Source organism: Manduca sexta, chromosome 15 (assembly GCF_014839805.1).
Source record: "Manduca sexta isolate Smith_Timp_Sample1 chromosome 15, JHU_Msex_v1.0, whole genome shotgun sequence".
Taxonomy (NCBI): Eukaryota; Metazoa; Arthropoda; class Insecta; order Lepidoptera; family Sphingidae; genus Manduca; species Manduca sexta.
Genome location: NC_051129.1, coordinates 9892857 through 9919915, shown reverse-complemented (window position 1 = coordinate 9919915; position 27059 = coordinate 9892857). Strand labels below are relative to the sequence as shown.

General features: G+C 34.8%; 1 protein-coding gene across 4 annotated transcripts in view; it reads left to right on the top strand.

Moving 5' to 3' along the window:
- Window positions 1-27059, top strand: part of LOC115443804 (tyrosine-protein kinase Src64B) — a 102563-nt gene that overhangs the window by 10180 nt on the left and 65324 nt on the right. For 2 of the 4 annotated variants that reach the window (XM_030169375.1, XM_030169373.1), the window contains exon 1: window positions 19052-19364. The exons of the other annotated variants lie outside the window; for them this stretch is intronic. The gene's annotated coding sequence lies outside the window, so the exon portion shown is untranslated. Of the gene's footprint in view, window positions 1-19051; window positions 19365-27059 lie in introns of those variants that run through there. 4 annotated transcript variants of the gene reach the window in all.

The following is a 27059-nucleotide window of genomic DNA, read 5'->3' as shown; positions in this document are numbered from 1 at the left end:
ACCATGGATACGCTCTTGACGAGGGTGCCTGCAACTGATGTATTCAAAACGCCATTTTATTTCACTCTCACCTTTATATTTACGCGTTCAATTTGTTAAACACGAACGCGGATTTGAAGGGAATAACGCACATTTTTCGTTTATGTTTTATATAAGCGTCCTTTTCCTGTTTGCCATCACATTTGAGATTAGCTTTCTCCGTTTCATTATCTTTAAGGGCACGGCCATTGAAGCGTTTTTACAGGCCTTGTGCTTCAGTTAAAGCTTTTATGACATCAATGATACGAAGAGAAAGTGGGTATCCACTCAGCATTTCCTGGTACAAAGCTGTCCTTACTCATACCTGCGTTTCGTCAGCGCATTTGAAGCGTGAGAGCGTAGTAATCGACGTCACGCCTCGCTGAGGTGATTCCGTACCGCACTGGGTCAATGAGTTCACACCCGGTCAAGAGTTAACTTTATGACGCACGGATGTATTGTAAAACTCACATGAGAATCACACATGTCTATACAGAACTACTTGGAACTTTCTTGCATCTTAGATGTGCCCGAAACGTCTAAACACTTGAAGTTATATCTAAAGATCAAATAGCTAATTAATAAAAGCAAGTTATGCCCCATATGTGCAGTAATTGGCAAATTGATATTTGATAAAAAAAAATATATAAAATATTTTACACTGTCTACAAGGTTTACCTATAAAATATAATTAGTTGAATAATTGAAAACCTTGAGTTGACACATCCAAAATTAAATTTCGTCTACTGGTGAAATTTCCTGGCGATATTGTCCTCAAAATGAAACGTCAAACACAAGCGGACACCGCGTGTTTCCAATCATCGCAATTTGTTTGAACGTGTATGTGAGGCCATTTTGTATCGACAGCGAATGAAACAAATTCTCTAGCCACACTCTTTAGAAAAAATAAATTATACTTTGAGAGGCGGCAAGTCTTGTTGAGTCGATTATCTGAACGAGGATCTGGGTGCGCCCGGTGAAATAAATCCACTCACTAATCCTCCCACATAGACGTTTAGAAAGTGTTCCAGCGTATATCTTACGTTCGAAAGGTCATTATTTCCTTATTGTAATTACTTCTCGTAACATATTGGCAATAGCTACAATTTACAAATGGTACACTCGCGTCATTTCATATTGATTACATTTAATTAATCTAACGATGCGATTGCTTTTCGCGTGGTGTTCTTGTTCCAAGCCGGTTTTAGGTCGCAAACAATGGTTCCGTTTGAATAGTCGCATTTACATTGTACTAGGCGGCCATAGCGCTGAAGAAGGCAGGTGCAGTCGAAGTTTTTGCCGCAAGCGCTGCACACTGGGTCAACAGGTTTGCTCGAGTAGCAGCTCGGAGACGCGAAGTCTCTCAACCACTTACTTAGAGGTTTTTCATACATACATGCGCACGTATCGTCGAATATATAAAAATGGTACGCAGACGCAATCTAATAAAACGAGAGTGGCTCCGTTTCTGAGTACTTTGTACTATTTGGTAAGCAGCAGACGCCCGGCACCGGACGCACGATGATCTATTGTTTATTTGTGACACCGTCTGAGAATTCCCTCTGGATTTCATTACATGCACTTGTTGTCTGCATTTGTATTGTTGGTGCATTTTTTCTGCAGATTAAAACGTCCACTAATTGCGCTCCGATATGAAGTGTGCTAAAATCGCGATGGTTAATTTTATGCAAGTTGGGCACGCTGCGTTCAGCCGCTCAGTCGTATTGATTTTTGTTATTTGCATCCAGTCTGCTCCCTTGTACATCTGCGGCTATTGTTGGGTGGATGGCGGGTTATATGTGGCATTTTAAACTTAATTTCGGACGCGCAGATGCCGAAAGCTTCAAATATTGTTGGGCATTTTAAAGATAAATGTCATAAAATTCATAAATTATAGCATCTGATACAAAACAATCACACATCACACATTTATCGCCGAAGGAGTATATGCAGAGGCGCAACCACGCACCCTCTTTTCGCCAAGTGTGTTCCGTCCCATTATGTGATAGGCGACGAGCCTATCACCATATCGGCCACAAATTTAAGACTCCGGCCTGATACTGAGCAGAAAAATCCAAATAACACAACCAAAAACAACATATTTGTGAAATAATTTTTTGTTGGCCATAATATATTTTATTGGATATTTTATGTATCACACAGTATACCCTATGGTCTTGAAGCGTCAACCTTCATTATTATTGACGCCGGATAACACTGCCACGAAATAAAAAGTTATTTCACATTGATATTCCGAATGGAACTTTCCAAAATAACATTTATCGTTAATCATTTGGTATACACAATGTGGCTAACCAAAGCTTGATTACAGTGAACAATGTTATCACAAAATATAATTAGTATAATTACCGAAACAATCATGTTTAGTCCATTTTTTTAGTAGAAGGTAATGTTTTTTTTTAAATCCTGGGTTTGTTACAATGGCGTATCGTGAACCTTCGACCGCTATTTGCATCTTACCAGTCAGGAGTAATTCCAGAATCCTCCAAATTCAATAGCGCAGGACTTTACTGAGCCTGATGGCCTGATATACAATCTCACATCCGTGTATACCAGGTTCAAACAGGCCGGCATAATTTTGTCATCTTTCATTATCCGACATTATTTAGACTCCACGCTGCTTACCATAAGGTGCAGTGGGGTCTCTGCTGACCCATACCCTTACCCATATAGCCATGTATACCATTCTGTTCATTGATTATAATAAGTGACCATCACGGCTCATGAATAGAAACAAGGAATCGTATGACGTTAATTATATTTGGGGAACAAATAGCAGGTCTATTTGTTCCCCAAATATAATTAACAAGATTTGACAAGAGGGTCAGAAGGAGGAAAGAGAGGGGGGGGGGTTGGACGTTCCGCAATCTAATTTAGAATGGGACTAATTATAAACATTTTAAATCTAAAAATAAACACATTGTTGGAAGTCGAGTTATTTCGATATCTACCTGTACCTTTTCATCGCTTGGAAATTTTCGCTCACGTTTGGTTGTATGTAGGTCGACACGGATCCATTTATAATCTTCGGTGAGTAGCGGCTTCATTAACCCACAATATTGTGCCCCTACCAACACGGGGAAGCGACTATTTTGTGACCATTGTTATTGATATAAATGCGTCAGTAATGGTTAGTCATGTAATTGCTTCCATTAATTTACCTATTATAGAAATAATAGTGATATATATTTATAGTTACAAAAAGTAGGTATTCATATTTATGTACACATTATGTAATTATGTCGGCTTTGTACTGCAACTAATAATAGAAAAACCTAAACATTCGAAATTTTGATTTAAAGCTGAATTTCATACATTGATCAACATTAACCACAATCATTGAACTAACTCTAAAAAATCTTATTCTAATTGAACGTTACACGCTAGATTTTATTATTATTTGATTATCTACTTATACTCCGGGGAATAAAATGATGACGAGCAAAGCAGCGAGCAAAATCTATACAGATATAGCTAAGAAGCTAGCTTTTGCTCGCATTTTTGCTCTGGTGGAATTCGGTCTGTGACAAATATATTTAGAAAGGTAACCTATTATCTTTCTAGGATTCAAATTCACTCGGTGCTAGAGTTCACCAAAATCAGTTCAGATATTAAACCCTGACCACGTAATAGACATAAAGAGGATTGACTTCGCATTTATAATAAGTAGATAAATGTATTCAGCCCGGGTTAGATTAAAAGTTTGAGTGGTCAAAATTGGTTTAAAAAATAATTTGTTACTAAATCCTCATCGGAATTTTAATTATACAAAATAAATAATTCTAATTTACATTATTTTAAAGTTGCCTAAAGTTTCTGTAATTACTCTGGTTGTAATGAAAGATGAAAATATTACTTTCTAGAGAACTAGAGGTAAATTAGGACATTTGAAGGTGTATAACGCCTTAATTTCGAAAATAAACCTAAAGCCTCTGGTAATACGCTTTATAAGAGGTGTAATATTTGAATGAATGTCTATGAATTCGATAAAGAATTTTGGGTCCTTAAAACATTTTGGGTTAATGCCGATGTACTTAGGCCTTTGTGGAATCTTGAGTAAATAAAAGCTCCGAGCGACCGCGTTTGTATTTTAAGAAGAAAATTAAGCACAATGTAACTTTATTTAAGTTGGATGTAGTGCAAACGAATTTATGATATATTTTGTGTGCAATATAAGACATAACTGTACGAATGTAATAACTTCAGATTATTCTTTACAGTTCAAAAACACGTATGTTAAATTCTCTAACGGTCAGAAAACTCCTTCAATCTTTAAGATGTCGTTGGCATTATATTAATGCTTCTATTGTGATGTATAAATCCATGAACTCTGGTTGAAGATCTAGTTTAGGTCTAGATTGGCTTATCTTGTTTACATAGATTAATACGGACATTAGTGTAAAAAAATAGATGGTGTATTTACTAATTAACTTGGGGACTGAAATCTATTGCATAAATACTTGTTTTTTAATTTTAAATTAGGAATATGTGTTTACGTGGGTACCTTATAAAACTTTGATTGCGGGTTGGTCGTACAAAAATCTTTTACAGGTTATCATTTAGTTTTTTCGTAGTATTGTAATGCTCTTTGCTTTAGACTCACTGAAAATACTGACAATGTCGGCCCTAGTCAAACTCATAAGACATTCCCATACTGCTAAAAAGCCTTTTCTTCAAAGTCACTAACATTTATTTAATAATTTTAACCGATAGACCGAAACTTCATTTTTAAATTGAACATAAAAACATCCACATTAATCCAGTTTCGCGTATATTCCTCACCGACATGCAGGCCCGATAACAGCCAGACCTTAATCTCGTAAGCGACACTTTGATGCTATCGGCTCCTGTCTTGTGTAAATTGAGTAATTACCTTCTGAGATTACAGTGTAATTTGAGGGGCGGAACATATCGATCATGGTATCAACGTGTCGCCTTCGTTATTGGCTTGTTTACCATTTTCACGCTGTAATTGATAAGCATGTGGATGTTGCGTAGGTATGCGTTTCTGTTTAAAAGTAGTTTGTTAATATAATTTTGTGCTTCTGAATGTTAAGATGTCGCTTGCCTCGTCACGATTAATTGCCTCTTTAGTATGTTTTATTGAATCAAATTAGATTGTAGTATTTCAAAAACTAATTTCATATTTATCAATGTAACTTTTTTTATTGCTTTAATAGGCAAACGAGCAAGCGGTCCGTCTGGTGGTAAGCAGCATCCGCCCCCTATGATCTTTGCAATGTTAGAGTCACAGCCACGCCGTTACTTACCGGGCTAACTGTTAATGTTACGAAAGAATGTTTTTTTGGGTATAAACCTCGATACCAATCATTTATTATTCCCTTTTACCAACCAAACTACTCTTGTTAGTAACATTATTATAAACTTATTCATGTCCTACAAGTTTCATATCTCCATATTGAAACATATTTGGGTCAGACGGTACCAGTACATTTATTCTTATGATATGGTTGTATTTAGGCCGCGTCTGGTAATTTAAATATAATATATAATTATATATTTCCTAACTTTTTTTTTTTTTTAGTGTTTATGGGCCGGGCCTTCAACGCTTCATTTCATTCACACTTGATCGAAAATACAGTAATCTAAATAGATGTTCTGCTATGAACAGTCGTGATAAGCATTAACATAATGTCACAGTAGTATGGTGAACTCTTAAAAGTGACGTACCTTTTTAAGTTCGCATTATACTCACCTTTATTGCCGAGGCTTTGAATTTATTAACGGTATTCATGTTAACGTCTTTTTTAATTTTTATCGCTGCGAAAACCACGACCAGATCTCTTTGTGACCATAGTTTAATGGGCTTTCAATTCTAACTTTTGTCAACTAGTCTAGACTCTAGACATGTATACGTTCGCCCTTTAAGACTCAGTTCACTGCACTGTCTGCCCTTAGCCTAACACCGTGGCGCACGTCAGTTTCTCCCAAATTCAGTTATTATTGCTATTTACCCCAAAAATGATTAGGAGTGAGAATCTTTTTCAAACATGTCGTAGGTCGATGAACTAGGTTTACAGTACGCCTTTCAAGTTTCATATGATACGTGGGTGTTGCATATATTTAATGCGAATATGTTGTAAATGATTCGTGAAATGTTTGTTTCATTTTGAAATGTAAATCAGTGGTAGCTAAGCTTTTGTCAATGTATTTAAAGCGTATGTACTTTGCTATCTAAAATTACATTTGCATTATAGTCTAACATATTAATTAATTTGTGTTTCGATTCAATTACTGCAGATCGTTTTAAATATCGAAACTGTTTTCTTTATCAATTTATTTTTGAGTAATTAATATTAATTACTTTAATCAATTTGACAAAGCTTGGCACAATATAATAAATAACTTCTATTCCGTGTAAATTATGTAGGTGCTGTTATAAAATCGCCTTAACATTGCAGGTGGCGTGTTATTAAGGAAAAGAAATAAATAGCACAAAATATCACCGTATTATCAATACATGTTTAAACTTACAAAGAAATCAAAATCTCATTAAATAAAATGCTATTTATATTTAATGTAATTTGTACTTCTAATCGTCTACAAAAAAAAGTATACAAAAACTTAATAGCAATATGGTTATAGTTGAAAAGTAACCACGGATTAAGCTGCAATTGATATTATGTAGGTTTACTCAGAATTATAACCACAAATAACTAATGTTTATAGTTAAACAAATTGTTTTAAATGAACATAATAAATCCTAGTAATTATACGATAGCAGGTGTAGTTCGTAAGTTGTTTATTGCTGTCGTTTACTTAGTCCCTCAGGAAAATATTATAACGAGGTATCATCACTTTTCAAGTTTTAGGTCAAATAAATATCTTTGTTATGAGACGTGAATCATTTTTGCTGGGATTATAGAGGAGGTGCTTTTTTTGGATTATTGTATGATTGATTTTTTTAGTAAAAATGGGTACACTAGGCTCGCCTTTGTCTATCTCTTGGGGGATGACAGGGGCGAGTTTTTTTCTTAGATTATTTTATTTTGTATAAATGATTAAATCCTATTATTACAAATGTGAATGTTTGTGAGGATGGATGTATGTATTTATGTATGTTTGTCCCTCTTTCACGAAAAAACTACTTAACGGATTTGGATGGGCAAAGCCGCGAGCAAAAGCTAGTCGATGGTAAACTATTAATTATACTTTTAATTATAGTAACGATAGAATGAACTATATTATGAACAGAAAAAATATTTCGAAGACAGGCACTTCAATTTTATTTAGCTATTTGTAGATCAGAATGAATGTAACAATGGAAGCACTAAGTAATCCCCTACGATATATTGGCGTAATTAATAAGACAAGAAAAATAGGACACAGCTAAGAAGTTAATTATCTGATTCTTGTTAAGATGAGATTGATTCGGTAATCCTACTAATATGATAAATGTGAATTGTTTGTGGAGATGTTTGGAATTATATTTGTTTGTTAGACCATCACGCATTAACGGTTATTTTGGGTTTAATTAATCACACAGACATACTTAATACATAAGCTACCCTAAATTCACGGGATTTTTTTTTTTCTAATAACTATCAGTCGAGGAAATGTGCAGATAAAATGTGGTAAAACATAATTCTCAGATACATTTTTGGGACGTAGTTGTATTATGGTAAGACTGTAGTGCTGAGGTCTCATGTTCGATCCCCGGGTCGGTTAGTAATATTGGGTTCTGCTAAGTATTAGTACAGAGTCTGAAGTTTGTGCCCCATATGGCGATAGACTTGTCCCCTGTCACATCATGCGATGGAATACGCACGGCCAAAAGTGGGTGCACAGGTTGCGTCTCTGTCAACCCTTTCAGGAATAAAGGATGTAAGTGTATGTGGTGCCAAGCATTCCAATATTGAATATATACTTTTTCATTAACGCCTGTAATCAATCGCCTAGACATCATTATTATAATTTAATGTATCAATTTTGGGATTGTTATCATAACGTTCCATCTTGAATGAATAGGAAAAACCATGGTAAATTTGCAATCATAAATGTTTACTTGTCAAAAAATAAATTTCTGTAAAATGATAACTGCCATCTATGTAATAATCAAACTTTTTTAAAATGACCCTACGTTTGTTAACTTAGCTATAGGCCGGCTTATACAAATACACCGGACTTTTGATTGAACGCTTTAGGCGCTCGCAACCCTTGAAAATGAAGCGACCATGCTGAGGGCAACCAACTAACGGGCTACGAACCTCGGCTCAGGACGGTCACTGAGAGAGGATCAGACACCAACGATTTTGGAATAATCACACGATCACTTTGATGTCTGTTGGCCATCCTTGGCAAATCATTTTAAACCAGTGCCTATCAATCTATGAGTCTTATAAACTTGTTTTAGCGTTAAGAGGTGGTTAAGAATTGCTTAAATAGCTGTCAAAAACATCACACGTACCTAGTTTAAACCTTATTAAGAGGCAAGATGGTGGGTTTTGGCTTACAGCTGATCGAGTAAATTTGTCTTTTAACTACGCATAGCTTTGCGAATTTTTATAAGACTGTATGTGTATATTCATCGCTACGGTTGATTGGCGTTATATGAGAATCAGGAGTAATAGATTATGAGTCCCTGACGGACAGTCGAGATGTTAGCCATTAGTCGTATAACCTTCCTACTCAAGTATTGATTGCGGCTTACGGCGCTAAACCGCAGTAATAGGATTGGATATGCGTTTACAAGTAAAACGCTCAGTTTCATTAGAAGTGATTAATAAAAAAATAAACCATATTTGTAAATCACCTTTGATGGTTAATTTCTTAGCGGTTAATGAGCTAAGACTGATGATTAATCAATTTATCTTCGCTAATCACTTGATAGCAAAATAGACAAGCAAAAGAAATTCATCAAGATACAATCTTCGATTAAAGTGAATAGATCGTCTTGAAATAGACGACTCGAAACGTTGAACTGCAGGATTTGATTACGAGCACCGAATAACCATTAATTGACAATAAAATAAAAATTACCAATAATCTTTACGGTTTGTCCGTGGAAATTGGTAATAATGCAAGCGACTTAACAGAATCGTCATGGAATATTATACAGATTTGGTTGTGTTGCTTTGGGCATGTTACGTCAATGTATTAAAACACCTCTTTGTTTAGCGGGTTAAGGATGTTGGCCCCGTATGATAGATAGGTTAAATTGTGACTTATAATGAAATTTGGTTACTATGAAAGACATAAAGCTGTACACAATAGTTATTTAAAAACGGACATCAGGGCCAAATTTTTGCTCCTAAAATTATTATCAGTTTGTAATAAGTCACTGTCTTATTTGAAATATCTGTATGACAAGATGTCATAGCGTCCTTAGATATTAATGCAAAAATAATATATTTACAGAAAATATACTAATATGCGCATTAAAAACGTGAAAATCATGATATGGAAAAAATATAAAGTGTTTTATTTCACGATAGATTGAGTAATGATCACATAATCGCAAAAATTTTGTATGATTATCTTCCCAATATTTGTTCTATATAATCTTAAAATTCGTGGTTTCTATTCAGAAACTTAATGTGTACTGATCAACAATTATCTTGAATAACAACTATTTGAAACATAGTTGTTGACGAGCGTTTATTTATGACGCCTTGAATGCAAGTGCAACAGAGTATTTTAATATGACATAAGTACATTAGACGAGAATTCTTTAATTAAGTCTCTCGTTTAAATAATATAGAACTAAAACGAATTTTATTAAGGAATAAAGATCAAAGCTATTCTTTAGTTCGTCCTGAGGTATGCGAAGATCGTTAGGCGAATGCCGCACTCCGCCCACATCTGGCGTTTCCATAGAATGCTGCTGCATACTTTTCGTGTGCCCGACCCTCTCTGTAGTAACCACGTGCCATGATACGTGATACGGGAGGCGCTCGGCTATTGTGTTCGCAATATGTTGCAAGATGTTACAAAATAGGTATAGTATTTTAATTGAAATACTGTTTAAAAATATATTTATTAAGGTCAAAAAATACTCTCTGATATTAGCCTAATTTTAGATTCTGAAATGGTGTCTTAATGGTTTTTGTAATGGTAAGAAACTCAATCGTAACGATTCCAATCGAGTTTATTAATTAAAACTGTAATAAGCTTCTTTGAGTTTCGGTGTTAATTTGGAATATTCCAACTTCAGAAAAAGAAAACTGAAAATGATAATAATTCTTTTAAAAAATATCTTTCTGCATGCAACATCTGTTGGTCGAAATACGCATAAAAGTGCTGTAAGAATTTAAATGAAACTTACCAAAGTAAAAGTTAAATTGCAAACTACTGAGTTTGCAATTTTAAAAAACATTTTATTTCGTTACCAAGTTCCAAGAAGGAGCTATTAAAAAATCTTCTCAAATAAGGTTGACGACGGCCGCTAGGCTTAAATAAAATGTGTTATAGTGCGAACATTAATAAACAGTATATCAAGCTGGTATTTTATTAAATTTAAGAAGAAAGAATGTTTGTAACATCAGACACGAAAATATAATAATGGACTATTGAGACATTTAGATTTCTCTATATTTGAGTACACCAATTATTATAACTTTCAGCAATTCTAACGTCTGAAAAGAAGGCTTTTGAAATGTTTGTTATACTTGAAGAAAATGCCTGGATCGCACGTAAAATGCCGGACCAATCTTATAGGTATTATTGTCGTAGTACTTTTACATTGAGTTTTCAATTCTAATAATCTTTAGTGTGGAAATTTGCCCGTAAATTATCAAGACTCAGCTAAATCATAATTCTATAGGTGAACGTCACCATCATGCACTGCTGAACAAAGACTTTTCCAAGAAGATTCTAGTCCAACCTGTAACCCTTACGGTTCAATTATAATTATTTAGATTCCTTCTTTAAGTAACTAACGAACATATTTACTTTACCAAAAGAAAAAAAAAACTTCAAACCAAAACTCTCCGATAAATGACATTCAAATTTTAACGTTCCTTGCATTGACTAGGCCAGATTGCCTCAAATTAATATCAAACTCGCTACTAATTCAATAAGTGCTATAATTCCAAAGGTGAATTTGAATATCGTTGGAGTAATATTCTTTTATAAGTCTCATTTTCGCCGCCGTCGCGTCTCCTATCTAAGTGACTATCGTATTAAAACCCCGCCACTTCCAGCAATGACCCAATTAGTGCCATTATGGAAGTATCTCCGATCTATCCGACCGATTGTCTCCTTGTTCTTTATACTTTTAGCGCATTACTTAATTGAACCGGTCTAAGTCTTGATTGGTTCTGTTGCATCAAGGAAATTTCTGTTGTTGCATCAAGGAAATTTCTGTTGTTGCATCAAGGAAATTTCTGTTGTGAGTATTTATAATTATACACGAAGCAATAATATTAATCAGACTGTGAGTGATTATAACAGACAGTCTTGTTCCATTTGCCCTTATCTCACTTCATTTGAAGCTTTATCAAGCATATTTCAGGCACAATTACCTTATGTTTTACGACTGGCCGCTGGGTCTAAGTCAACTTCTGCTGGACAGTCTTCGGCAAATTGAGCTAGAAAACTGCTCATGTGTTGACCGTCCCAAAGAATATCTTATTAAACATAGAGTAGATATAGTATATAAGATATAGTAGATCTTGATCTACAGTCTATCCTACAAATGCTATTTCATTGATAGATCCTGTGAGGGCCCACTAAGGTTGAGGAGCGCAGTACCGTGGAATGTAGAGTTTTGTTGTGTTTACACTAACAAGTTTTTGCAGCAAAATATTCCCCAAGAATTTCTAAATGCGTTTACACTAGGGGCTGAAATATTTCAATATTTCTTCACGCGTGCAACTTGCCACAAGACCTGCTAGCTTGAAAATGGCAGTTTGCGTATATCGACTTCTGCGAGTTTTCTTACTAATCTAAACCTCGCTAAAAGACTATTGCCAACGTTTGTAACCAATCTTAGAGCTTTCTTAGGCTTATATTTTATTAGGCTAGCGTCTTGCTCGTCTCATTCAGATGTAAAAAAAGAATACACAAGCAGTTATTACATGAGAATTCTGTAGAACAACGGTGGAACACACTTATTTATGCTGTAGACAAAACAGAATATGTAATCGGACTTAGCTTTTCTACCTTACATTTGCAATTAAACAAGAACACATTTTTAATTATCATGTAATGCCATAAAACATGATAATTGACATGACTTCGTTACGTAATTATAAAATTAGGTTTATGTAAAGATAAGTAAGTAGTTATTAAAAGAAAGTCTTACCTGAGTTGTGTTATTAACTTGCTTAATAACCTTTCTAAGTTTTTAATGTTTAATTTTTTTATGTCATTATGAGAAGTGAGCGTAAAATTTCATTGTAAACGTAATAGAAATGGCTGCCGAGTGGACCTTTATTGCTGTGTTCTGCGGTGTGCCGAAATAATTGGAGTAATTAGACTAAAGTTTAAAGTTAATATAGTTTTGACCAAAATTAATTTGTTTCATTAATAAATTATATTTAAATAGCACATTAAAGCTATAAAATTTCTATGCATTGTGCTAATGGTTTCTAGGGAATATACTAGTCAGTATAAATGCAAATGTTATTGACAGGAATTTAGAGCATGTCTCCTAAGCAAGTATTTGTGATAAAGGAGTTTGACCGATTTATACTTCTGACACAAATCTGCCTCTAGTTACGTATCTACCCAGTAGTAATGCATTATTTGTCTTCTTTAAGTCAAGAACAAGCGATTCATCTGTTTAAAACTACTATTGCCCATGAAAACAATGCCAGACAATTCGTTGATTATTGCCTTCCAAAGAAAGGATTATAATGAGGGCGGTCGAATTACTGTGTCTCTCTAGCATGTATTATGACTTTCCCCTCATTACATTAAGTATATTTATTTATTGCTCGGATTAATATTCATATTTTATGTTCTATCTCTTATTATTTAAAATTAGTTTTGCTTGCAACTCTGCCCGTTTGAATATTTTTTCCCGGAATAAAAAGTAGCCTTTAGCAGTAAGGAGTAATGTAGCCTTCCATTTACGATTTTTTTTATAACAATGGGTTTAGAATTTCTGAGATTACCGCGATCAAACAAACAAACTCTGTAACTTTATATATAAGTATAGATTTATTTAGATAATGACTAAGGCCATGTGCTAATACAATTATTGTAAAATCGTCCTCACTCTATTACTTATGTAATTCAAGTACGTGCTACAAATTATAACGGCACATAACTTTATTATTTTTCTCGCATACAGCATAATAACCAATTATTCAAGCGACAATAGGCCGAAAGACAAAGGGCCAACGTTGCCGAACTGCAAAGCCCCTGCCGGCAAACATAAAACAATTTCGCCACACACGACGATCAGCTATAAATCTTCAGTGTGTTTTGCCAACCATGTGTTTGTACGGCGGTTACAATAAACGTTATGCCGATTGGTTTCCTAATAATCATACTCTGCCTTATAGTAATGTGGATACGTTTGAAAACATATTTATTTTTCTTCGTAATTATTGCGATTGGAAGAACTACAGTGCTATTTATTTATTTACGAAAAGTACAACTTTCCTTATGAACTAAAATAAATAACTATTAGATAGACATACTAATAAAATTAAATTGAGATCATAGGATAAAAACTATACCTCTATCCCTACACTAGGCAAGGCCTGTATCGTAGGCGACCGAAGGCGAATAATGTGTATTGAAGTTAGTAAAAGTAAGACTTATTTATTTGCTTTTTAACCTGTATTAACATATCTTTGTTAATGTTCGTTTGAAAGTGTTTGTTAATGTTAATACAACAACGTTATTTGAAATGAACATTTCAACTAAGCTTCTAAGTCTAACGTATAGCACTTGAAGATTATTCTTAATACCATAGCGGTAAAACAATTGCAGACCAAGAATTTAAGTTTAACCAGCATTACTGTTGGACAAAGGCCTCTTTTAACATCAAATCATAGAGGTAATTTAGATTTAAACCTTTATTGACATGTAGAGTTCCATCTGGTATTCAGCAAGTTGCATATGAGGGTAGTTCGACGAGTAACATATTGGTACAATTTCATGTAAATTTATGAAAAAATATGTCTCTGTAGTCCTCTAATGTAACTTGTAAGTTATTATTATTAACTAGCTTATGAGTACGGCTTCACCCGTGTGAATAAGTTTTATATAGTCCGGGGTAAAAGTAGCCATCGGTGCATATGCACCCCCATGTCCGGTACAAAACACAACAAATAATAACTGAATGACAAAGAGAATAATCGACCACAGAGTTTTATTGCGGCTTAGTATATGCAAATACCCTCGCGATTTTTAAATGAAAAAAATATATAAATTTAATGATATTATGTGGTACCTACTTATCCAGGTGCACCTCCCTGAAAGTAATCTTGGCGGCGCCCATGAAAGTAGCCTTTAGCACTCAGGAATAACATAGCTTCTAGCTTCTATTTGTGAAGAAATTCAAAATCGATTAAGTAATTCCTGAGATTAGCGCGTTCAAAAAGCAATCAATGTCTTCAGCTTTATTTATTAGAATAGATTGAATGATTTGTTACCCACAATACTAAGACATGGACGAAATAAAGTTCATCTATCTTTGTCTAACAACTAATTAATTAATCTTTACTTGGTATGATAAGCAATGTAACTATTCGCAAATCCCATTCATTCCCATCATCAGTTTATTGTGTAGTCCACGTAGATTAGACGAGGGTGTTGGAGTTTTACGGCGCGTGTGAGCTTCTGAGTTAAAATTAAATAGTGGCGAGGAGCAACAAGACATCGGCCGCGGGATACACTGTCTTAAGTAATTTATTACCGTTTCTGTACCATCTGCGTCAGATTTCTTACTCAACCGGCGACTAAGTGAGTCAATGTCGTTGAATGATTTACATTGTACGATATTTATTTTCGTAGTATCTTGTTTGTTATAAATGTTGGATTTAAACGGTTTTACGTCCCGAAACGATTTTATAAAGTCGTTGACGGCCCGTTGCTGAGTTTGTAACTATCTATTTTTGGATTGTGACGGTTATTGTTGAGTGTTAGTTAAGTTTGGGTGATGGGTTAAATATTTTTTTAGAGTCAAAATAGATTGAGTGTTTACATCTGTTATTAGTTAGGTTTAATTTTAGTTCCTTCAATCTTTAGCCTTAATTCATTCGAGTTATAATAAAACTGAAATCGTTTTTTCTCAAATCTATACTTTATTCTAAAGCTGAAGAGTTTGTTTGTCTGAACTCGCCAATATCAGAAACTACTAGTTCAAAGTGAAAAATTCTTTTAACACATACATCGGGGAAGGCTATATGCTATATAACATGACCCTATGTCCAATACGACTGAGCATCAATGAAAAATATTGCAAAAGCGGTAAAAATTGATTCCTTTTGAGAGTTTCCGTTGCGTGAGCTGCAGAATACGATATACACATAACATACGATAATTAGGTTCATTCCCAACATTGTAAATATCAAAACCACAGTCAATATCAAGTTTGAACTGTTCCTATGGAGCGAACTATAAATAAATACATGCAAATAGCCCGTGAATACTTCGCGTATAACATTTAACAGTCCTATTAAATATTAGTTGAAATACAGCGTTCTAAACTTTCATCGCGTCTCGTCTTTGTTACAGTAAATCTGGTACTACCTATAAAGTGTTTTGAAGTGTACGAAAGTATCGCATGTAAAGTTGCAGGCATTATAATAAAATATTCTTTTTATTTACGTTCCTAAAACTCCAGTAGTAAAGTTTCATACACTTAGAAAATCGATGCCACATTAATATATCGAAGATAGAGAAGTATGCACGTCAATTTTACGAAAGTAATTTGAATTCCGTCCTTTATAAATTACATTTTAGTAGCGTCAGCAGTTCTGTCACATAAGAATGTAAAGGACCGTTTCCTTAATAAATAAATAGATAACAGAAGTTCGACTGATATTTATCTATGTTTACACATTCTCTCGGAGCTGTCGATACAGTTTCGAAAGGTTGATAGTAAAAAACAATGTGCAAATAAATCTTGCTTCCACGAGTACCATGCACTTGAACGACATACACGAGTAACAGTTAAAATTCATTCCGATGCGATAAACGAATTAAGGGCTCCACTCTAGTGTGGAAAAACATTCAAAGTAGATGCAGATAGGTCACAGAATGGCACTTCAAATTGCCTTAATGGTTCTTTTGGTACCTATATTTATTTTACATTCAGTTAAATAAACATTTATTATTATTTATTTTTTCTTTATTTGGAATAGAAGTACAAGTTTTTTTTTTAATTTAAAAGTGAACACCATATAATTCTTAAGCCATATTAATTCATCGAAATATTTCAAAATGTTCAAAGACAAAATCCTCCCATCACATTTTAGGTCAATTTAATAATAATACAGTTTTATTGAGTGTCATATTGAAGTCAATGAAAACAGATTCACAGCGTCATTGAGATAATTGGTAACAAGAGGCAAAACCGATGTATGTACATCCAAAGATATATTTAGAAGTTCAACAAAACGTTAGTGGGGTAACTGAATGTGAATTAAATATAACGGCTTTGTTGGGCAGCATGGAATTTTGTACTGGCTTAAATGTTTTCTCCCGTATTCGATAATCGTTCCATCGCTGTTACGGCTGTTATCGTGTTTATTGAAATTAATGGCTTGAGTAATTTAATATTTTGCTTAAAGTGTAGGCGATAATTTTTTTAATAAGGATAATTAAATCATTCTATACAGAAAGTCAGTGGTATGCTTAATAATATAGTTTTTAATTAACAATAATTATTTTATTGCAATCTTATTTTTTTTATTACTTTGAATGACGAGACGAGCTTGCCATTCGCCTGAAACTATGCGATACGACCGCCCATAAACAGTAGAAACGCCATCCAACACCTTGAATTATAAAGTATTGTTTGGTATTCCACTGCGCTTGCCATCCTGAAACATGACATGTTAAGTCAATGACATCATTGCTTAAAATTACATACGAAACGTTATTCCGTTTCTAGTTTCCTCTTTTGATTTATAGAGCATATAAATCCAAATCCAAGACCAGTTTAGCCATAATAGGTTGTTCCGTTATGAAATCGACATCATCGTTGAATGTCAAAACCACGAACGCACTTCATTTCGGCGAGCCAAATTCGTGAACTTACGAATTCTCCCACTCGAGAGGCAAACGTGATAAATATCTAAGCTCAGAAAGTTTCCAGGCCGTAAAACCTGCTAATATCCACTTATTCCACCACTTTATGTAACCGATTCTATAGTATGTAGTTTTCTGAAGCATTTGATATATCTGCTGTCCAACAACACTTGTTCGTGACAGTGTTGTATTCTATGAAAGTTATGTAATTGCGTTGTTTACATTGATGCTTAAATTAAGATGAAATATGGAAATTTACGTCAGCGAAGAGATTTATAGCGATAAATGCGTTCAATGACTTCTCAACGGAAAGAGCAGTATTTGGTGTTAGTCTGTATTTTAAAGACGAAACAGCTAATCAAAGCACAGACGTTCCTTGTTTTCTTGGTTTATATTCTTTCAAGTGACCTCGTAGTTTTTTACTACTATTTTTATTCTAACTCTAGTTTAAAGTGAACGTTTTATACGAAAACAACTTGTGTTAACAGGATAGTCTGAGAAAATGACGGCAATTCTGTCTCGTGCCGTTTATGAGAACTGCTTATCTTACCTCTGGAGATGACTTTGGATAGCATCTTTGCAAATTGGCGTCAGATTTAGATTTTTTTTCTCTTTACCTTTTTATACTTTTTTATATAAGGAGATTGGTTTAGGTGCTTCTTGCACTAACATAAACACTCTTTGCTAATCTTATCTAATTGTAATGAACTTTATAATGAGATATCTAGGTTGCCCTTCAAGAGACGTCTAATAAGTTGATTAACTGGATTGATGAATTTCAGTTGAAAGTAAGTAAGCTCTTTCAAACTTACAAATTATAAGAATTGATTTTTTCTCCAAAAACTCAAGTATTCGATTTCAACTTGAACTGTCTAATAAAAATTGAATTAGCTATTTGTAAATTGAAATTGCTGAGTATTTAAAGTAAAATGAAGCATTTCAATGCCACTATGTCAACGAGTAAAATCTTTAAGGTTTAAATTGTCAACCTCGAAACATCCTTCTTTCATCGCCGCTTGAGTTGGGAAACGTAAGTAGTGTCCCAAATTAAATTAAACTTTTATCCATATTCAGTTATAAAAGAGCGTATAATCGTACGTTACTGTGAGTAACATCCCCGTTATCATGGCCGCACACAAACCATATTTGTGCGTGACTTAAAATTTCGTAAGCCCATATAGACACTTTCGTGTCGTTTGTTTGTTTTGTCATTAGAGAAACGCGAGTAACAAGGGTACAAGGCATTCGTGTTTAAAACATTTTTATACATGTTTTGCCCTAATATTTGGTTTAGTTATTGCACTAAGTGGATTAAGTTTGATTTTTTAAATAATGTTATTTTACTGAAGTCTGTAATTTTCTATGTATGTTTGAGTTATAGCGAAAGCTTGAGGCACTTATTATCCTTTAATAAAGTGCCTCTCATTTAAATTAACTTACCAGAATCGAATTTAGTATTTTATATTTATCGACGAAAGAGCGAGTTTCGGCATGGTCAGAGGAACCCTCTTTCTCCAAAAAGATTTATTATTCCCTCTGTATGTGTAGTGTACCCAGCGAGTCATTGTTTATTTTCGTTGGCCGTTTTGTCAATAGACATCTGTTTCGGCTGCTCGTTATTGTCAGCGGCGTTCGGGCCGTAAATCAATTTTAAATCGGTATTCTTTGAACTTTTCTAGCAGGGTTTTAGGTGAAAGACTTGCTCACATGGGTTGTGTAGCCTTTGTATACACTCGTTATCATATCACGAGTGACACAAGGCTGGCTCGACGCGTCGCTAGCGTTGAACGCGCGCCCTCACCCCGCCGGCGCCGCCTCCCCCCGCGCCGTTCCTTCAACCTCATGACTGATGCAGTCTGAGTAATACCGTCGGGGAGAGCTCACGTCGTTTCAAAGTAAAAAGCTTGTAGTTCACGAGCTTTGTCTGATTTTAAATTATGTGCCGCCTATTTTAATACACCATTTTGTCCTGTGCCCGTTTCTGAACAATTACGTGTGGTTTTGTGTTTCATGTATTTTTATTTATTAACTTTTCAGTTACTTAGTGGTTATTAACGGTTTTTGTTTGTGTATATATTAAACTAAGTTCGTGATAGTGTTTACATAGATTTACGGGATGTGCTTGATCTATTAGGATCTCGATTTAATTTAAGGTATGTAAACAGTGATAAACTATGTTTTTGGTATTTCTTTTCCATCTATTTCCTAGTTAAGGTGAAACAATTGCGTAAATAAATTAAATATTGTTTATAGTGATGTAGTTATAATTAACCAACTCGGAAAGGTTTAGCACAAAGATAATAAGCGTTAAAGTGGTAAATAGAATTAGATAAATAATTTGTGGTAAATATTTGTAACTAACATTTCTCTACGCTTAATAACAGTTGTACAAAATAGTTCTGTAAGTCGGTGGCACCGTCTGTGATGACATAAATATTTAATTATCCCACGATCCTGTGAACGGAGGGTGGATAGTGTGCGAAAGGGATAGCGATATTCAGTTTTAGAGGGGTTGCCAAGTCTACGCAGCTATAATATCGGGATTTCCATGTGAACGTACTTAGCCGATTTAGGCACTCGTTTCATTGAATATTTGTCGATAGGCCTCGTTTCTCAGAGCCATTCATGGTTATTCTAAGAACGCCTTTTTGGGTCGGCTCTCTTTGTGAATAAAGGGGATTAAATTCGTGGCCCATATCAGAAACAAGTTTGAACACGCCCATGTCAGTTCGGACTTGTCGCAAGTTTGATTGTGAAGCTCGGTTTTATTTATAACTTATCTTTTATCTGGAACACTATTGAACTGTGAATGACTTGATAGTTTGTGAATATGCTGAATAGTACAATTTACATGCATACGTGCCTTGATTGCTACTGCTTATGTTATAAATGCTTATGTGGGTTACTCTCAGTTTGTTGCTACGTTAAAGCGTGGTCTTTATTTTTACATGTTTCATAATCCTTGGGATTATGTGAAGCCGAAAACGTAGCAATTTACTTTCTTAGTATAAGTATACAGATACACAAAAGATTCATTCAGTTATTTGTGTAACATTTATAATGTTTATCATACTTACGTCAATAAAACATAAATAGTAATAACATGCTTAATTCCATAAACATTTTCCTTCCTGCCAACTCATATTGTACGGACAAGATTATACCCATCAACCACTGAACATAATATACTCAGTATCAGAGTTTGTTGGGTCCCTACTGTGACTCATACGAATACTGGCATGTTTGTAGCGTTTGATGTTCATGTTATGTAATTTGAGAAAGATTTGAGATGTTCGCCATACCGTTACAATACTTTCACGTTACAATACTTTCACACATAACAGACCAACACGGTGCAATTTAGTTTCGTCTTCTGCTACTTTGGAGTTACATCGCTTTCTAATTAAATGTATCATGATGTTTCTCAATGAATGTGGTGGTAAGATGCGTGTAGATGTGATTACTGCTTATTTGTTACATTAGTAACAAGATTTAAATTATCTGTAGGTGTCTTATAGGCAATTAGCATCGTCTCATTAGTCAATTGACACACACACACAACACGCGTTTATCCCCGAAGGGGTAAGCAGAGGCGCAACCAGAGCACCCACTTTTCGCCAAGTGTGTTCCATCCCATGATGTGATAGTGGAGGAGCCTATCGCCATGTCGGGCACAAATTCCAGACTCCAGGCTGATAATGAGTAGAAAAACCGAATATCATTGCCCGACCTGGGATTCGAACCCAGGACCTCAGAGCGCTGCCGTACCGCACACGCAGTACAACTACTCCACCGAGGCAGTCAATTGACACTAGCCTATCAGAAACCCAATTTTGGTAACAACGATTTAAGCTTATTATATGATTATAGAATTTCCTATTCGAACTGACATTCTGTTCGCCTCTATAACATTGTCTAACGTTGATGCACTATTTACAGTTTCGCCTACCTCTTCTAGAATAAAGAGTTGTCCTTGATCAGCCAATATGTAAACAATTACAAATATTTTTTAATTATCCATGCCATGCTTCATCATAAAAAAACTAGCTTCAATTAAAGCAAACTTCGCCACGATATTGATGATTAATCTTTTGAAATCAATGAACAAGCTTTTACATAACAGTAAACATGTCCTTCAGTTACATAACTGACTGGACACATGTCCAGGCGACCACAGGATGACGAAAGCGTAGTACCTACTCTGTGGTCGCATCGGCCCACAACCATCCAAACATATTTAACTAGATGGAGGCATCCGGTCACCGGACGGAGGTCACTAGCTGTCAAATCAACACAATCACTCTTTATGATACTTAACTGAACTTAATTTCTTGTCCTCCGTGTCATGAGTTCAATGTGTTTGCAACTGATTGTACAAATTTTGTTTTCGTAAGTTGTGGTTTTGGCATTGATATGCCATTTGCTTTATTGTATTCAACAGTAAGGATTTTTATTTCTTATCATCTTCATTAAAAATACGTATCTATATTGTGTAATTTATGCTTTCCATCGGTTGAATAATTTTTATTCAATATTATGAATATATAGCTAATATGTGATAATTTGATAAATAATGCACCTAGTAATTTGACTCTAACATTTGTTACGATGCAATACGCGAGCATGTGTAGCATATTCACCGACATCTATAAATCAATGTCCAAAATCTCTTTATGAAAAATATACATGAATACTTGCTATAGTCCTTCAACTTTCCCATATGCTTCATGAGCTCAACTCTGAGAGTGATCCCATTGTTCCCATTCAAGGTACATCCCTGCCCAACCCTTACGGCATAAAGGGCGAGCATGAATCAACACGTCCATCAATGTATTCACTCGCAGACTGTTACTTACGACCAATATAAAGGACAGTGACCCATCTCGCGGTTCCGATTCATAGACTAGTAACAGTTATCGACTTTCTACGTCATATAGAGTTAGTATTTGCATATTATGTAGCTTACGACGTTGGAGGTTCTTTTAAAAAATACTTATATCGTATTGTTTCGTCTCAGATGAACGATATGAAGGTTTTGAGAAAGAAGATATTAAGACCTCTGAATCTACTTTAATGGCTGAACAATAGTTTTAATTTGCTTATGACTAGCGTGCACTTCGATTCCGGAATGAAGTCTTATAGTTATTTGAAGTTCTGTAAATGTTATGGGTTTTTAAAAGTATGTTATTTATCTTCTTCAGCTTTTAAACCATGTTAAACTCGATCCAAGACTGCAAAGTATCTTATATCAAAATCCGTCTTCATGTCTCTTGGCGACATACATTCCAACATTCTTTCCAACAGAAACATAATAAAAGGGAATTTAATATATTACCTGTGCGTTGTGAAATGAGGAAAATTTTGGTATTAATAAAAAAAATGCTGCTATAGAATTTAATAAATTTGTTTGGGAAAACAGTTTTGGACTCCAAAATTTTTTATCTTTAGAACATCTACATACATGTAAAAATAAAAAGAACATTCCACAATTGTCTAGTCGTGTATCGTTTTAAAAGAGTTGTTTTATCAAAACTATGTCTTTACATCCGACTTAACACATTTAAAATTCAAATAACATACTTGGAAAATGAATCAGTCATACGAGATTCGATCATTACTCACGATGACTTACAAACGGATGCACTCTTTCTCTAAACTCACTGATTTATATTAATTGTCTACTCGCTTATTATTTTGTATATGAAACAATCGTGTAGTCGGTCACTAGTGGTATTTAAATAACTGAATCATCTTCGAGATGCTAAAAGTATAATGTTTGCACGAAACGATTTAATACTCCAGCGGAATAGAGATACGCGTGATTTTATGTGTAAACATCCGGACTTTCGCATTTATTAGGATGGGAAAATATCTTCAACCGAATACATAATATCCATCGCAGCATCTCAATCACGTATTACTAGAACCGAACCGGTGGTCTCAATTTCACTTTTAAATTTATTATTGCTCATATATTAATTTCATTTAAATAATTGATACAGTAGATAAACGATGTAAGCAGTCGTCGGACCAGTTGGAGGCTTAACGAGAAGAATTTTATCTGGTTCCAAACGTACGTGCGTATTTAGGTTAATGATGTTTATTGTGAATGCGACATAGCACATTTCGTATAATGTCAATTGATTGTGCCTTTGTAGGTCAGTCTTTCTCAAAACGTTTCATGGCATTCCTTTTTTTTTCTCCGTGGACGTCATTCGGTCATGTTTTATTCATATAACACATTCCGTCTCCCTCGAAGAATATTAGCCGTTCGAGGCATTTGTAATTACATTCGAGAAATGAGCATCTAACAGTCGGATCAAAGGCCGGTGACCTGTCTGCCGCTTGGCTATTGAATCGGTGTTTGACATTAATATTTATGGGTTGCGCACTCTTCCAGCCAGCACTTCGGGGAAACACACACCTGAGCGTGTTTGTCCATTGTACAACGCGTCTGAATACCTGATAATTATAAGTATAAACTTTGGATACTCGTATACACACAAACTAGGATGGGTGGCTGCTCCACATGTCTCTCCTGTGTCATTTATATATGGGCTGGTCTATGTTATTAGTATGCCTGTAGATAAATTGAAGTTGTCGTGACGTGTGATGAAATGAACATGAGGTCTGTTGCTACTCACGATGAAGCAGTGTCTAGTATCGTATCGTAGTCTCGCATTTCCTGCCGGTGGCTCGCATCAATTTTGTATGGAAATGGATGGCTGTGTAGCTAGCGACCTGAGTGTGCTTTTGTGTGCGGCATTCTTACGAACGGATTGTGTTTGTTATCGAGATAAATGTTATTGTGAGGCAGAAGAATGGGATTTCAAGTAGAACGCACCGAAATGTCGTATTCTGTAATGAAGGTGACTTGCGTATAATTAAAGCTATAAATAGAAGTCAATGTCATTACATTTTTTTGTACAGATGACTTCATATAGAATAAAGAAGTTTCCGACGAGCGGACGTGGAATGTCGAAACTTGTCGCGAAACCGGCGGGGAGCTTCTACGAACAAACATGACCCTCGTACGCAGTCAGCATATGTAATCTTGACACTAATACAGTAAAGGACAAGTACCTACATCTACGTAATTACAGGCATGATATATTCTCAAGAGATTTCTTCAAGAAAACAGGCAACTTTCCCACGTCAAATAGACCCTCGGGAGGATTTTGCAAAAACTGTTTGCCTTTAGTTTACGTATGTTTGTATGTGTCTTTCAGATCTTTGCAAGGAGCATGTACAGGGTCTTAAGTACACGTATGTTCTTGAAAAGACTACTAACTAGTGTACTAACTTTTCTCTTGTAAGACCTTTCGAAGATTTAGGAAGATATCTCAAAATGTATTATGAGACGAGTATAGAATAAAAGATCAAAAAGTGTTCTACGTGTGAAATGGCCATGGACCTTCATTGATCTACTTGTCAATATTGCGTTATAAATGTGGTGTCAGTACAATAGACCAGTGAACCAATAGATGGACTTGGTTAGATTAAATATGACAAGGTTGTTTGATTGATATCCGTTAGACATGACTAATACTGTATTTAATCAAACTAGTTAGTAGTTAGGCATCAAATGTTGTTCAGTTCTCACGGTTTTTTCGACTTAGTTCTTTACGGTTTTTTTGCTTCAGCCGTGATGCTTTTTGTTCGAAATTTAAAAAAGATTTTTATCGTATCTTATATAAGATGACGCTTGGAATTATCAAACGAGTGCCCCGTGTATTTTTGTTCATTTAAATAATTGGGTTTTTCAGTTGTTTTTACCCGTAGAACAATTTAGATGTTTCTAGCATCGGAAACGTTGAAGTTCTTGGCGTCTATAATTAGATCTATTTGAGTTTTGGGGGCTTTTGCATACCTATTATCTTTAATATCCGTGTAGGTCTATTTCGATCTACCTAAATACTCGTTACTTCCACTCGTGTATTTAAAGTATTGACCTTGAAAATAACAATTTTATCCAAAAGCATTATAGTTTTTAATATTATATTGTATTAAAACAACACACTAACATTTATTGAGCTATTAATTATGTATGATGTTGGTTTTGACACGGTACCCGCATATGCCTTGATGATTTAGAGCTCCAACCCATTTAGTGTCGGAAGGGCGTGTGCCCTACAATAGGTTGTCGATACGTATAAGACTATTAGTTTAATTAAATTATAGATTTACGACTGTTGCTGTTAAAGTTTATTCTCGTAAATCCATTATTCCATTGCTCCTTAGTTTGTTTATATTTGTAAGTAATCAAATATTTCGTCGAGTCATGGTTTCCTAATAAATTGAATTAAGTTCAGTGCCCTGATCAAGTTCTAAATCTTTAATACTACCTATCTACCAATCTCACAGAACATCGTTGTAAGCAACATCTTTAGTATTCCGTTTAGTGTTATCTCTAACATTTCCAGAGGCTTAAAAAATAACCACGCTTCTGGCATTGCGGGTGTTTATGACCGCTGTCGACCACATACCATCATATGACCCACTTGCTCCTACCTTGTGCCGTAAAAAATGGATACTTCGATAATTACCGCGGACCGACGTAAACAAGTTTGATTAGTGTAATTCTACGCGGGAGTTTAATTTTTATGTAAACGGAAGCTGCGTTCATGACTTGCGGGGGATTACATCCATTACGCACTTGTTGATTGCAGTACCGATGACTTTCGGAACTTGTGATTATGGCGGCTTGGAGGACGTGGATACGGACGTGTCAAATCTTGTTTATAAATGTTTGAAAATAACGGTTTTTATAGTAAGTAGACATTTTTGAGTAACTTTGGGTGTCAATAGGCATAATACTTATATATCTTTTTTATTGCTTTGAATGACGAGATGAGCTTGCCATTCGCCTGGTGGTAAGCGATACGGCCGCCCATAAACAGTGGAAACACCATCTAACATGTTTAATTACAAAGTATTGTTTGGTATTCCACTGCGCTCGCCATCCTGAGACATGCGATGTTAAGTCTTATTATAACCAGTAGTTACACTGACTACGATGGTAAACTATTATTTGAAGATTTATAAATATCACTAAGATTGCATATATCAAAGATTGGACAATATTTCTAATCTATGGTGTCTGCAGATGGAAGGAATCTTTGAGTTGTAATAGACCAGGCAAGGGCTAAACGGCCGACAAAAAGGTTGACAGTTGTACACAAAGCTAGGCATCCAATTTTAGTTCAGTTGGTATCTTTTTTCTTATTTCATAAACTAGTCACTAATCCCGTTGTGTAAATAAAGAAATTAAATAGCAATATAATCGTTATAAACGACAAACCGATTACCGATAAATATCGATAAGAGGATTATTTATTGAAAGTAATTGTATCTTCATAACGAAAACACTAAAGTGGTATGCAATACGTGACATTTCCAAGGGATATTTCGTCGACATTTAAATGTTAATCGGCTGACAGTCATTAAAAAAATATTTGCTAAGTGTATCAAGTCACGAACGAAATAAAATCCGTTCTTAAGGCGATACCTCAAGGTCCATTTTCATACATTTTGTTTCGGCTTTAATCTGGGTAACTAAACAAGTATTGGCAAGTAAAGAATTTAAATTCACGTCTAGTTAGTGATTAGTTCTCGCAGTTGAAAGAAAAATGTAAAAATAATTAATAATCATGGATATTTCTGCCTTTAAAATTTCGTCACATTAAATTTTAAAGGCCGAAATATCCATGATTATTAATTATTTTTACATTTTTCTTTCAACTGCGAGAACTAATCACTAACTAGACGTGAATTTAAATTCTTTACTTGCCAATACTTGTTTAGTTACCCAGATTAAAGGCGAAACAAAATGTATGAAAATGGACCTT